The 14,719-nt window shown below is 40.2% G+C and overlaps 1 protein-coding gene across 2 annotated transcripts in view; it reads right to left on the bottom strand.

The window, feature by feature from the left end:
- Window positions 1–14,719, bottom strand: part of ZFAND3 (zinc finger AN1-type containing 3) — a 162,878-nt gene that overhangs the window by 11,234 nt on the left and 136,925 nt on the right. The gene's annotated exons all lie outside the window — the stretch shown is intronic.

Below are 14,719 nucleotides of genomic sequence, written 5' to 3'. Positions count from 1 at the left end.
CATCTCAGGTTTCATACTAGATGCACATGGCTCTGAGACATCTGTCATGCTATATAAAATTTCATGTCTACCGACTCTGAATGCTTATGAGATGCTGCAGATTAATTTTGTAATTTTACTACTGGGTTTATGCTTTGGAGGAAAGCGAACAAGGAGGTTTTTTTCCTTTCTTCCTTAATTCGCTGCCTACCATAAAGAGAGTAAAGCAATATGTATGAGCATGCATTAGAGACAAAAAAGCTATTAGTGAACAAAACTGCCTAAGAAATACACAGAAGAAATTGTATATGGAATAAAGATGATGTCATCATGATCCTGTAACAGCCACTGGTTAAAGATTCTGCAAGAATTTCTCAGATTATAAGGAGAAGACTTTATATTTCCAGGTTTAGTCACGTGTAACCCGTGTTTCAAAGTGTTTTAGGGAGCACACAAGAGATGTGGTTTTCCACTGTAGAGACTCTGCAAACAAATACATTTTACCCCAATTTGTCCTTATTTCAAATTCACTTTGCTGTTTATCTCACTACTTGAACAGAAATCTGTCAAACTGTTTTTTCCTACATTAAATGTGACAGAGTGTTGAATACAACTTACATCACTTGTGGACAGAGCACAGGCTGATTTTTTTAGCCATTTTTTGTTCTGAAATGACAGTTCTTAAGGACGTTCTGCATAAGACACTATTGTACCCCTTGACTTCGGAACTAGGAAGAACTTAAGTACTATCAACACCTCTGTAGGTTAACAATTTTCATTTCAATACATATAAAGGGGCCTGCTTTGCAATAGTAAATTGCAATTAAAAGGTTTCCTGTGGGTCAGGACTTAAAATAACGCAGGTCTCAGTCAAGATCATATGTCAGTTGTGCTGTACAGCAGAAAACAATGCTGGTTAAATCTTTCATTTTGGACCAAGTATTTTTCTTGTTCTACAGAACACACACATAAGAATACTAATTCTGCGTCACAACTTCTTCACTCCACTAGGGATTCATGAGTTAAGGGCAACATCTATCAGATGAGCAACTTAGGTACATAATTATTCCTGTGGATACAGCATGCAATCAATACTCACTTCTAAACTGTTTCATGCCTCAAAAGCCACTGACCTATGCACCAGGGGAGGTTTAGGCTGGATGTTAGGAAGAAGTTCCTCATAGAAAGAGAGACTGGCCATTGGAATGGGCTGCCCAGGGAGGTGGTGGAGTCACCATCACTAGAGGTGTTTAGGAAGAGACTGGATGGGGTGCTTGGTGCCATGGTTTATTTGATTAGATAGCGTTGGATGATAGGTTGGACTCAATGATCTCGAAAGTCTTTTCCAACCTGGTTAACTCCTATTCTATTCTATTCTATTCTATTCTATTCTATTCTATTCTATTCTATTCTATTCTATTCTATTCTATTCTATTCTATTCTATTCTATTTGTCTAGTCTAGTCTAGTCTATGCATTTCATCTGTAGGCTTTCCTTCCAACCTTATATGCTGTCCTCAATATTTTGTCTAAGTTGCAATCCACTGCAGTTAGGCTTAAGCAGTAGTTGTGACACTACTATATTGACTTAGCAGCTAGCAAAAATGGCAGCTCACTGCTGTTGTGAAACCTCTGTAGAATTGGGGTATGATCTTAGTTCATCTACGGTGATAGATACAACTTCACAGAAACTAGACATTTGAATTTGTCACACATTTTCTCAGTATAATGGATGGCAGTATTTTTCTCCAAGACTTGTGCCATTTTTGAAGCACAAAGGCATTAAATGGTTAAAGTTTTACAGGAATTTTCAAAGAAACCACTTTGCTCTCATTGTCTTGCAGCATCCATGGTACTGCCAGAAAGTGAACAGCAATGTATGACTAACCTGAGGGAGATAGGGGAGTTTTCAAATTGTTAAGTTCAAACTTTAGGTAGGTGAAGAGAGTTTGCTTTTTTGAATAACCATGTCATCTTGCAATTATCTAGTCAGGAGGAATTAATATCATGGCTATACTTGTAAGACTGACATAGAGTTACTGATTGACAGCTGGCTGAACATGAGCCAGCAGTGTGCCCAGGTGGCCAAGAAGGCCAAGGGCATCCTGGCATGCATCAAGAATAGTGTGGCCATCAGGAGCAGGGAAGTCATTGTGCCCCTGGACTCAGCACTGGTTAGGCCACACCTTGAGTCCTGTGTCCAGTTCTGGGCCACTCAATTTAAGAAGGACATTGAGATTCTTGAATGTGTCCAGAGAAGGGCAACGAGGCTGGGGAGAGGCCTCGAGCACCAGCCCTATGAGGAGAGGCTGAGGGAGCTGGGGTTGTTTAGCCTGGAGAAGAGGAGGCTCAGGGAAGACCTTACTACTGTCTACAATACATGAAGGGAGGTTGTAGCCAGGTGGGGGTTGGTCTCTTCTCCCAGGCAACCAGCACCAGAACAATGAGGACACAGGCTGAAGCTGTACCAGGGGAGGTTTAGGCTGGATGTTAGGAAGAAGTTCTTCACAGAAAGAGAGATTGGCCATTGGAATGTGCTGCCCAGGGAGGTGGTGGAGTCACCATCCCTGGAGGTGTTCAAAAAGGGATTGGATGTGGCACTTGGAGCCCTGGTTTAGTAGTCATGAGGTGTTGGGTGACAGGTTGGACTTGATGATCTTTGAGGTCTTTTCCAACATTATTGATTCTATGATTCTACGATTCTATGACATTCACTGCCATGTCTGCAGGGCTGAGAACACCAAAACAATGCTGCACCCCCCATACTCCTAGTTTCACAAGGTTATGTCTTATAGGATGTGTGAGAATGAATCCAAAGAATATGCAGTAGAAAAAGAACAGTCATACAAAAAAAGCATGCTAGTGTCCAAGAGCAGACATCTAATAAAGTAGAGGTAAACCATAATAATAGGCAACATTACTGCAAATTGTAGAACTCTCATAAAATTAGATTTTACATAGTCTGTACTAACATATAAAAAAGGATTTGTTTGCTACCCAGAATCATTTGATTTGGATTTGAGAGTGGTATGAAATCTTTGAAGAAGTCTCCTGAGAAAGGGTAAGTGGATGGCAGAGCTATCCCAGTGTCAAAGCAGGGCCTTGTGCAGAGTGCCTGACATTTTAAAAAGAGCTAGATGAGTATTAACACTTCTAGAATTCTCTCCACACCAAGCCCACCTGAGCTAATACCCTTCTCCCAGAAGCTGAGGATTTAATTAAAAGCCAAAGTGTACCCAGTAATTTAATTAAAATAGCAAGCAATACTGAGTGATTCAATAATGTATGTGTATCATTTTGTTTGGCCCAATGAAAATGCAGGAAAGAAGAACTAATAAAGAACTGGAATGAATAATTAAAGGGTATCTACAAACACACTGTACGTGTTGCATTAACTGTTCTTTTGTATGCTACATGTATTTTGACTTCAGATCCTCATATGCTGAATGTGATTCCAGGTTTGACTTCCAGCATATTTCCTGAATTATATTATTTATATCTTGGGTTTAAATAGCTTTCTAGAAGTCACACCATATTGATCCCCGATCTCACAGCAGTGAGGTTAACTGGCCAAATCACTGCAGAGAAGGAGCTCTATTTCTTTAAAGCCTAAATGAAATTTATTTTATGTCTTTACCCCCTGTTTACACCTTATGTCCTGCAGTCTGTTAGATTACAGACTCTGCCCTGTGCAATTCCTGTAGCCTCTTGCAGTCCAGGTCACCAGTAATTCTTCTTCTAACCAAAAGGAAATAGAGATCTGTTATTTATTTATACTATAAAGGAAAACAAATGCTTAGAGCCATATATTAAAATAGAATAGAATAGAATTAACCAGGTTGGAAGAGACCTTTGAGATCATTGAGTCCAACCTATCATCCACCACTATTTAATCAACTAAACCATACACCAAGCACCCCATCCAATCTCTTCCTAAACACCTCTAGTGATGGTGACTCCACCACCTCCCTGGGCAGCACATTTGTGGCCGTTTGACGCTGTGCCTTTAAGGAAGGGGCACACTGGCTAAATGTTTATAAAATATTTTGGTAGTCTAAACGAATTTCATTGGCCAAGGAGGTGGGAGGTGAGATTGGACCCAGGGGAGCTGGGAACTTTCTCTCAGTCTTCCTTCCTTCGCTGTCCCTTTCGGCTGGATCTGCTTCTGGGCTTCTTGCCAAGAGATAAGCACTAACTCACTCCCTGTAACAGGCCTGTCCGCTTCTTCCCCTGTCCTGCTAACCATCCTCGTCTCTTCTTCTACCTCTTTGGGGGAGAAGGGAGGTAGGGCAGTGAAGGGGGCACAGGGGGAAGCCGCCCCCTCTGTGGGGGGTCTGGTTTCTGGTTGAGTTTATTTGCTGTATATTCCTGTATACATTGTAAAATACCTGTGTTTGTTGTGTTACATAGAATCTGTTTCCTTGTAAAATATAATCTCATTTCTCCGACTGAGTTTTAGCTGTGGCCTCTTTCTCAGTGGGGGAGGGAAAGCAGAGCCTTTCCTTTCAAACCACCACAACATTCCAATGGCCAATCTCTCTTTCTGTGAAGAACTTCTTCCTAACATCCAGCCTAAACCTCCCCTGGCGCAGCTTGAGACTGTGTCCTCTTGTTCTGGTGCTGGTTGCCTGGGAGAAGTGACCAACCTCCGCCTGGCTACAACCTCCATCCAGGTAGTTGTGGAGAGCAATAAGGTCTGCCCTGAGCCTCCTCTTCTGCAGGCTAAGCAACCCCAGCTCCCTCAGCCTCTCCTCATAGGGCTTGTGCTCCAAACCCCTCACCAGCTTTCTCTGGACACGTTCCAGCAACTCAACATCTTTCCTAAACTGTACACTTCCCCTGTCCCCCTTTTTATTGAGTGCGAAGACATACACAGCATTCCCTGCCCCAGCTTCTTCAGAGTATGGCAGGGCACCCTGTACACCACTTATGCATATATTTGAGCAACTTTCAGCAAGTCAGAAGCATGTCAGGACTGTGAATGCCTCTGTAGGCAAATACTTTCATTTCAATACAGATAAATATACAGTTAAATAAATGTATTACTTTTTAAAACCTACTGAAGAGAATACTGTACCTCAGTGATTTAAGAATACCTGTAAATGGGAGTTTTTCAGCTCTTGAAGCTTTCCTCCAAGGCCAGAAATACTTATTATCAAAAGCCCCAGACACAGACTAAAACCATTCTTTTAACTTCTGTGAAAACTGATGCACACTGATCTTTATTGCATTTACTTAGAAGGCCCACAGCAACCTAGCAGACAACTAGGGGGAATTAGGTAGTCTCAAGCCCCAGGCCCTACCGTGGTATTTAAGACCATAGCTGGCATTTTCCTTTATACAATATTTTAATTATTTAGTTTGCAGAGAGAAAAATATCTCTAGCCTGGAAATAATCTTGACTTCTCAAAGCAAATTTTGACAATTCCTTCTGATGCAGCAATTGCTGTGATTTCCACCCCCCAGCCCACTTCTTCCTATGAAGAATTTAGACTTTTACCAACAAAGTTCACTGGGCATCATTCTTACCTACCTAAGCCTTACTTCATGGTTGAACTAGCTGGTTCCCTCAGGATTTGTCAGATTGTTGTGGCACGTTTTTGGGCTGTGTTGACTTCATGTATCAAACATGTGAGTAAAATCAGTAACTGTGTGCATAGCTATTTGTTAACATATGGACAAATATGTTTGATTGACTTTGGGGGAACCCTTTCTTGGCATTCTCTTTCCTTTTGAGAACAGGCTGCTGCAGCCTTGTGCCAACCAGCAAAAGCCTTCTAAATGCACAGTCCTGGCAAAGCTGTAGTGTGATGCCTGTGGGAGTCTGGATAAATAAAGACACTGTCTTTATTTAAGTAAAGAAAGAATTTTGATTAGAAAAGGTAAGGAACTTTAACCTTCAAAGATGTTTAGCCTGGATGCCAGCAGGTAGGTGGCTATTATCTTCATTTTTCTGATAAGAAAAAAAAAAAGACTCAAAGACTGAACAAATTACTTCCCTAAAGGTACTGAAAGGGATGGAATTAGAAATAAGGTAGTTTCAGTCAGATTTTTATGTTCAAGTTCAATAGGTTGTATGTCTCTTGTGTATATAAAAGCATTAAAAATTGCATAATCTTTTTATTTATGCATATGCTTCTTTCTTCTGCTAGAATAGAAGAGAAGAGAATAAACCAGATTGGAAGAGACCTTCAAGCTCATTGTGTCCAACCTATCATCCAACACCACCTAATCAACTAAACCATGGCACCAAGCACCCCATCCAGTCTCCTCCTAAGCCTCCAGTGATGGTGACTCCAACACCTCCCTGGGCAGCCCATTCCAATGGGCAGTCACTCTCTCTGTGTAGAATTTCCTCCTAACATCCAGCCTGAACCTCCCGTGGTGCAGCTTGAGACTGTGTCCTCTTGTTCTGGTGCTGGTTGCCTGGGAGAAGAGACCAGTCCCCGCCTCTCTACAGCCACAGTACAGGTATGTATGGAAGAAGAGACTTAATGTGGCACAGCAACAAAATGTTCATTTTTTTCCTCATACTTTAGTTTTCATGCAAAGAACCACCTGAAGTTTATATATTGTAGGACTTAACATATCAGTAGTGCTAAAATAAATTCTATATTGTTTTGTTTTTTAAAAGTAATAAAACAATTTAGTATGTTTAAGGAGAATTTGAGGACCTAAAAGACTGACCCATTTTGATTACATGTGTTGTTTGGGACTATAGGAAGGTAACTAACAGGCTCAGTAAACATTACTAAATCAAGAGAGGTGCCTGTTACAGGACTTTATGTAGCACAGTGGTAGAAATCAAAACCAGCATGTGCTGTAATAAACCCACACCAGTTGAAAAAGCTGGGGAAATCTATGAAAGCCTATTCAAATAGTATCTCATGTTCCCTAATTATAAGCAGATGATAAAGTCTATCTACACTTCTAAACCTCTAGACAACTTTTCTAAAGCCTAAGCACTAAAGTATTTTTTGGGTCCTATCCTTGTGGTGGTGTTAGGTCATAGGCTGGACTTGATGACCTCAGGGGCCCATGATTCTGTGAACCCATGACACACTGATTAATCAACAGCTATCAACTGTTTAATTTCTGGTATTTTCATAATACATATTGTTCAGAGAGATTTAGAAGTTCCTATTCTCTATCAAATTACAATCTTGGGATAACACCTATGTAAAATAAACCAAACCAAAACACCAAATACCCCAAACCAAACTTCAATAATTTTACTTTCTAAATAACCATCTTAGAAGAATAGTCAGCAGAAGATAGCTGAATACTGTATATCTTAAAGCGTGGCAGGAAGATCAGCCAGAATTATAGTATGTACCCAGTTACTAATTTCCCTTTCATTCTTCTTATTGAACTACTTAATTCATAATTTCCAGAAGCAGTGTGTGTATTTGATTTTAACCAATGGAAGTGCTTCTGTCATACCAATACATAATCATGTCCTGAAGCAACTTCGGTTTGCAACAGATAAATCTTACCCATCTAGAAAGCAAATTTACCAGTGCCATTACAAAGTCTGCTCCACAGGAAAAGGTTCCATGGAAACAGAACCATCATTTAATATTTTACCCAGTTTTAAGAGAAACATGACCTTCAATACATGTTCAGCTACTTTGTACAAAGATGAAGCAGCTGTCAGGGTGCTTTTTTTCCCCCCCTTTCTCCTACCCCCCCTTCTTATCTATTCAAGTTTGTTTCTTTCTTCCTGTCCTTTTGAAGATAGTTTCTGAATTAACTGAGTAAATCAAATCTTTCCAAATTTATTCTGGCACAATCCAAACAAATGTCTCATCTCCTGTGTTTATGAACAAGCAGCTCTGTTATACAAGTTAAGAATCTGCAGCTGTTTCTCTTCCACCTGTTACATTACTGAAACAGTGAGACTTGCTGCCACAGTTATCTGTAAGAAAGGTACAGACTCTTCTGTGTGAACACACTTTGTTACTGATGGCCAACAGAACTGCTCAATGCTAGACATAAGTCATCTTTTCTATGCTTAGTGGAAGACCAGAAACATAAAGCAATGCATACTTCAGAATAATCTGAAGAAAAGAATTCTGCCAGGTTCTTACAGTTTTATATAAAACTAAAATAAAAATAGGGATGTGGGAAAATAATGCTAGGAACATACCCAAACTTACTTTTTAATACTTAATAAACATACTTATGTCTGTGTATACATATATAATTTTTTATATCTAAATATATATAATCTGAGACAAGTTTCTGAAATGGCTTAGAAAGTACCTTGGCCAATTATTTTTAAACATTTTGTTCCTGTCCTTGCCAAGACTACAGATTTTTACAACTTGTTTATAATGCTTTCTCCTGACAGCTGGATCTCCTTTAATCTGCATTTACTCATTAATGTTGTCAAAACCTTTCCCCTGTTAATATTTTTCACAGAGATATATATAGGGATATATAAAATTGGGAAGCACCAAATTATCTTTAGAACACAGGAGACTTAAGTCAGGAGATAGTTTAGGATGTAAAATATTTTGTAAGAGACATCATGACAATTTATTTTTAACATTGTCCTACTGCAAGATTAACGTCTTGCCCTTGGGTTTATTCCCTCATCACCTCCAGGCCAGCTTTCCTTTTAGTGACTTTTTTCAAATGACTTCTCAATTGTTCCCTTGAGTAACTTCCCTCATGATCACTATCCACAGACAATGGTATGTGGTGCACTGATATAAATATAAAAATTACACCGAAGACTTCACATGCATTCTTTGGAAATATATTTATCAGCTGCCTTAAGTTTTTTCACTTACTTTAATCGTCAACCAGAGTACCTCTGGTTCTGTCAATAATTCCTTTGAACTAGAATTAACCAGGTTGGAAGCGACCTTGGAGATCATCAAGTCCAACCTAACATCCAACACCATCTAATCAAATAAACCATGGCACCAAGCACCCCATCTGGTCTCTTCCTAAACACCTGCAGTGATGGTGACTCCACCACCTCCCTGGGCAGCACATTCCAATGGCAAATCACTCTTTCTGCGAAGAACTTCTTCCTAACATCCAGCCTAAGCCTCCCCTGGTGCAGCTTGAGACTGTGTCCTCTTGTTCACCAGAACAAGTGACACAGTCTCAAACTGTGCCAGGGGAGGTTTAGGCTGCATGTTAGGAAGAAGTTCTTCGCAGAAAGAGCGACTGGCCATTGAAATGTGCTGCCCAGGGAGATGATAGAGTCACTGTCCCTGGAGGTGTTCAAAAAGGAATTGGACATGGCACTTGAAGCCATGGTTTAGTAGTCATGAGGTGACAGGTTGGACTTGATGATCTTTGAGGTCTTTTCCAACCTTATTGATTCTATGTTTCTGTCTATAAATGTGCTTTAGTAGTTAAGATCTTAATGACAATTGAGCAGTGGACAGTGACCTATATGGATAAGGTTATATTCACATAAAATTCCAGATTAACTAGGCAGGACGGTAATGACTGCATAAAGGAGCAGCCTGTGGTGTGCTCCAACAACATGCTATGCCTGCATTCTACATGTTCAGCACAGCGAGGCAGCACTCTAGCTAACCAGCAACATCAGACTCGGATCCTGATTGCTATAGAAGCTGCTCATGAATGTGCACCCCTTCAAATCAAGAAAGAGACAAAACATCAATACGTGTCAACACCTCACAAAGAAAAAACTGCAAAGCGACACGTTTTGCCTTCACCCATGCCCGAGGTTAGCAGTTACTGCAGAGTCTCCATCAAGAGAGCACTGAATGCATTAACTGTTCAGAGCTATCCACATTCTGGGAAATTGTTGCTTGTTGCAACACAACCTAGGCCAGTAACACTCCAAGACAATCTTTTCTGTCCACATGGCCAAGAAATACTGCTGTCAACGGATCAATCAGATCGCACCACAACCAAGCAGTTCAATGCCGTCTGATCAAACTGGAAAGTTTCAGCATCTTCCCATCCTGTTAAGATCACTCAGGCCAAAGAACCCAAAAAAGTGGAGACTCCTATCTAAGAACCACACAAATCAGCAATAGCTCTCTAAGGTACTGTGGTGGGTTAACACCCATTCTGAAAAGAAACAAAACAGGGTGGAGGGCTTGTGGGTGCTTTGCCCTCCCTGCAGGATGTTTCCCCCCCTGGGAAACGGAGTCTGTTCCACTCCCCCTTCCCTGCTCAACTACTATATAAAAAGCAGGACATTGCAGTCATTAGGCCTCCTTTTGGCTCCTGCCTCTCCTGGATGAGAGCTACTGCAGCTGCCGCCTTCCTGCTCCTCTGCCACGTGGTCAGGCCTGATCCTTCTCCCTGCTGCCTCTGTGCCTCTTCAGAGAGAGAGACTGGTTTTGTATTCTTCTTCTTTGTCCCCCTCCCATCCATCCTTGTTCCTTGCCCTTGTGAAAGCTCTTTACCTCTCTACTTCCAAGCCGACTCCAAATTATTGTTTGGTGGATTTGTTCCTTTCCTTTTTTTACCCCCTCTCTGTTGTGAGGGGGGAGGGGGGAGCAGGGGAGAGATTCTCAGCCTTGCCCCCATCTGAGCTCTTAACTCCCAGTTAAGGCTTAAACCACCACAGGTACTGCTAGTGTGGAAGCTGAAGACAGGCTTACTTTCCAGGGGCCGTTATTTTGGCCAACCCATTGATTGCCAGGAGTTCTGGATAGGTGAAAGCTGAGCTACAGCCGTGTCCATCAGGATGTGACCAACACGTAGCAAACCATTTAACCAAAGCTGGTGAAGAGTTGGCACACTGTACAAATTATTCTTTAATTGCCAACTAGGACTGCAGATGTGAAATTGCTTTACTGATCATCTAGAATATCCTCACACGTCTTCTGCAATTCCAACAGAGTTAAAGACCACTGCAGAATTCTCTGTGCTGGATTTATACAGCAAATGATACCGGAACTACTTTTTGCTGTAGAATACTAAGCCTCTGCCATAAAATTAAACTATGCTTTTCTGTGCAAATGATTTCTATGGCTTTTAAGTTTACAGCTCAGTATCTTTTAAAAATGTACACGACTTTATTTTAATAGTGCTGTAAATCTAGTCAAGTAATTAAGACAAGGCCTATAAATTTATAGTGTGATTTGCAAATAATCAACCTGCCTTTCTCTAAAATACATTTCCAGAACTCTCTGTTATACAGTTATATTTACTCATAAATTTGCTGTCCCTAGTTTTAAAGTAGTGATGCTTATCACATCACTGAACTGACAACTTAATTTTCAGATCAAGGATCATACATGACTGATTTAGGGCTGCTTACACATCCAGAGAAATGCTGTAACAGACTGTAACCTGAAGAATATGATTCCCATAACTCCTGATGATATAACTGCTACTAAGTCTAATATTAAATAATTACATTATTTCAGTATGATAATTACCATCACGAGACACAAAACTATTGGAAGACTCACCAAAACTAGGGGAAAATTGCTGTCTGGAAAGCATGCCTAGTTGTAACTGTCATCTAGAAACGTTTGATAGGAAGCTGGTTTTCTCCTGGTAGTGTTGATTTAAAGGTTACCCAGTCAGATAGGCACAAAATGAGAATTCATTAAAAAATTTCACTTTCTCACTGAAGCTTGCAAAGTGCATCAGCAATTAGCAATTCCTATCACTTTCCCCAGTTCACCACGTGAAAAGGCTCAGAACTCGTCTTACAAATTGCTCTTTTGAAGATCAAAGAGAAGCTGAATTTGTCTGTGTGCGCTCTGGATGAGTTTGTAATTTACTGGAACTTTCAGAGGCAGCTTGGCAGCACACTCATTTGACAGCCCCAGGGTACAGGATTCAGGGGAGCTCTGTGACTCTTCCCTTCTAAGTTCCTTCCTTGCCTTTAATTGGCACCTCATTAGAAATTAATGAAAATGACATCCTCTGTTCTTCCTGCTCCAGGCACAGAATGCTACAAAAAAGCCCATCACAATTCATAACACATTCAATTTATATAGCAATGGCTCTTAAGCATTATTTATGAGATGTGAATTTCTTGTCAGCAGTTAATAACTTGTATAGAGGGGAAGCAGAATAAAAGAAAGATCTTGAGAGTATGAGTGTATGAAAATAAACAAGCCTTTCTGCAGTTGAAAAATGTTGTGTTTGAATTTGAAGAACCCTTGCTAGAACTCCCTTCAAAGTAGGGAATCATTTATCTTTGTGCCAAAGCCTTGCTGCTCTGTCCAATCTGTCTAAAATTCTATGTAGTGTCAAGGGAACAAGTTCAGCAGCATCACCTCCCTGGACAGGTCTTACTGGAGGATAGCAGACCAAATACAACAGGTTCCCAAAGATCTTAGAATTGGTATTAAACCCTTAGGTCTAAGGAAGCAAATCATTCTCTCTGTCCCTCTTTAAAAGGTTGTGCTCCATTGGACAAATCCTAGATACTCTGAATTAATATCTGCAGATTTATCTATATTAAAACATTGTCCAGTACGTATAGATTTGTCTTTCTACTGTGTCCCACATCATCTCACTGGAAGAGTCACCAGAAGACACATCAACAAAAAAGGAGATGATTTCCCAGGCTTTTAACATTAGGACAGCAATAAAATTGCTCTTCTGTGGAGTCTTAAGAGTCAGTTTGGATTTTAACACCAGTGTTTGGAACTATGTAATGTTTATGTGGTTAATCCTTTCTCCGTACATCCAAGCAAATCACATGCATTTGTCCTTTTAAAGATGGCACATGCCTTTCTACTGATTCTATCACAATTTCCTGTGATGTTTGAAATTGAGGTTTTTTTCCTTGCTTTTTTGCATTGCTTTAGTTAAAGATCAATATGCCAATGAATTTGATAGCAGCGGTCCAAAGTCCAGATCAACCCATGTTTTACCTTGGCCATTACTTTCAAGAACATACATGTTTATTTTACACCAGTGGATTGTATTTCCAACACTTCCAGTTAAGCATATGTCATCACCTGTGCTTTTCAATATGAGAAAAAGGCTTACCTGATCCAATATGGATTTACAAACACTTTAAATGAATGAAAATTTAAACACATTTATTCTGTCCTATTTCACATCACGCCCTTCCCAGGGTTTTTGATCTGGCTGGTTGTTCATGACCAAAGCAACCAAATTTTACAGATAGCAGAGTAAAGTTAGTGAGAATGGTGTCTATAAGGCAGCTTCTTTAAAAATGACAAAAGCTACATGCTGCTGAATACTGAAAAAGCAGTTTTGCTGACATGAAGCTGAGAGGACACATTCTGGTCGGTGGTATGGTTTTGTTTGCTGCTTATTATTAAAAGCAAACAGTGCAGGGCATGTCTGTTTTCATGTCACATGAGAGCATTTCATTACAGATAACACAGAAATACTGAATACAGCATTAATGAAACATTACAGCTGCACAGATCATAGAATCATAGAATCAATATGGTTGGAAAAGACCTCAAGGATCATCAAGTTCCACCTGTCACCCAACACCTCATGACTACTAGACCAAGTGCCACATTCAATCCCCTCTTGAACACCTCCAGGGATGGTGACTCCAACACCTCCCTGGGCAGCACATTCCAATGGTTAACAACTCTCTCTGTGAAGAACTTTCTCCTCACCTTGAGCCTAAACTTCCCCTGGAGCAGCTTGAGACTGTGTCCTCTTGTTCTGGTGCTGGATGCACCTATGATCTTCAGACTTTTCAACTGTGTTATAAACCTGGAAATAAGACCCCTGCTTCCCACTTCTCTCATTGACTGTGTGGGATATGAATGTTTATTATACATCCCATATAGGATGTAATACGTAAAGCAGGAATGCAAAGATTCATTTCCTCATTTATTGCTGAGGATCTCATAATTTTGTGTTTCATATTCATGTTTTATTAACACATGTTATGAACGTTAACAGATGTCTTTCCATAAAGCTTTATATATCTAGGAGAAACTACTCAAAGAATGATTTCTACAATAGTCTCAAGCTGTGCCAGGGGAGGTTTAGGCTGGATGTTAGGAAGAAGTTCTTCACAAAAAGAGTGATTGGCCATTGGAATGTGCTGCCCAGGGAGGTGGTGGAGTCACCATCACTGGAGGTGTTTAGGAAGAGGGTGGACGGGGTGCTTGGTGCCATGGATTAGTTGATTAGATAATGTTGGGTGGTAGGTTGGACTCGATGATCTCAAAGGTCTCTTCCAACCTGGTTAATTCAATTCAATTCAATTCAATTCAATTCAATTCAATTCAATTCAATTCAATTCAATTCAATTCAATTCAATTCTGTTCTATTCTAACAATGTTCAATTATGGGACTACTTTCAAGGAAACTTGAGATGATCCAACTAGAAGCATTTATTAAAAATATAAAAGGGCAGGTCAGACACAATGTAGCACCTAAACAAACCTCTCCCAAATGTATGAATACAAGCATGGTCAGAGAGCTTTCAATACATGACTATGAAAAAATAATTAGCAGGTAAAACTACTATGTGCATTTTCTCTGGCTATGACAAGCACATTTAAACGAGTTCTGTACACAATTGTTCCATGAAGGACAGAGCATCTCCTCTGGAATCTAGGCACATTAATTATTGTTTCAGAAAGATTATTTGCATGCAATGTAACCCCCCAAATTAGCTGCCTGCATGAGATTATCAGCCTCAATTCAACCAGCTGAACAGTATCACCAGCGTTTGAAAAGCCGCACTGGATATTTTTAAGTCTTCTACCCCTGCGTCGTTAACTGTGAGAATGAACACATCTTCAGTTAAAGGGCTATTCTTGTTTTAACTT

This window comes from Dryobates pubescens, chromosome 6 (genome assembly GCF_014839835.1).
Source record: "Dryobates pubescens isolate bDryPub1 chromosome 6, bDryPub1.pri, whole genome shotgun sequence".
Lineage (NCBI taxonomy): Eukaryota > Metazoa > Chordata > Aves > Piciformes > Picidae > Dryobates > Dryobates pubescens.
Note: the sequence above shows the minus strand (reverse complement) of the source record. Positions and strands in the feature narration are given on the sequence as shown.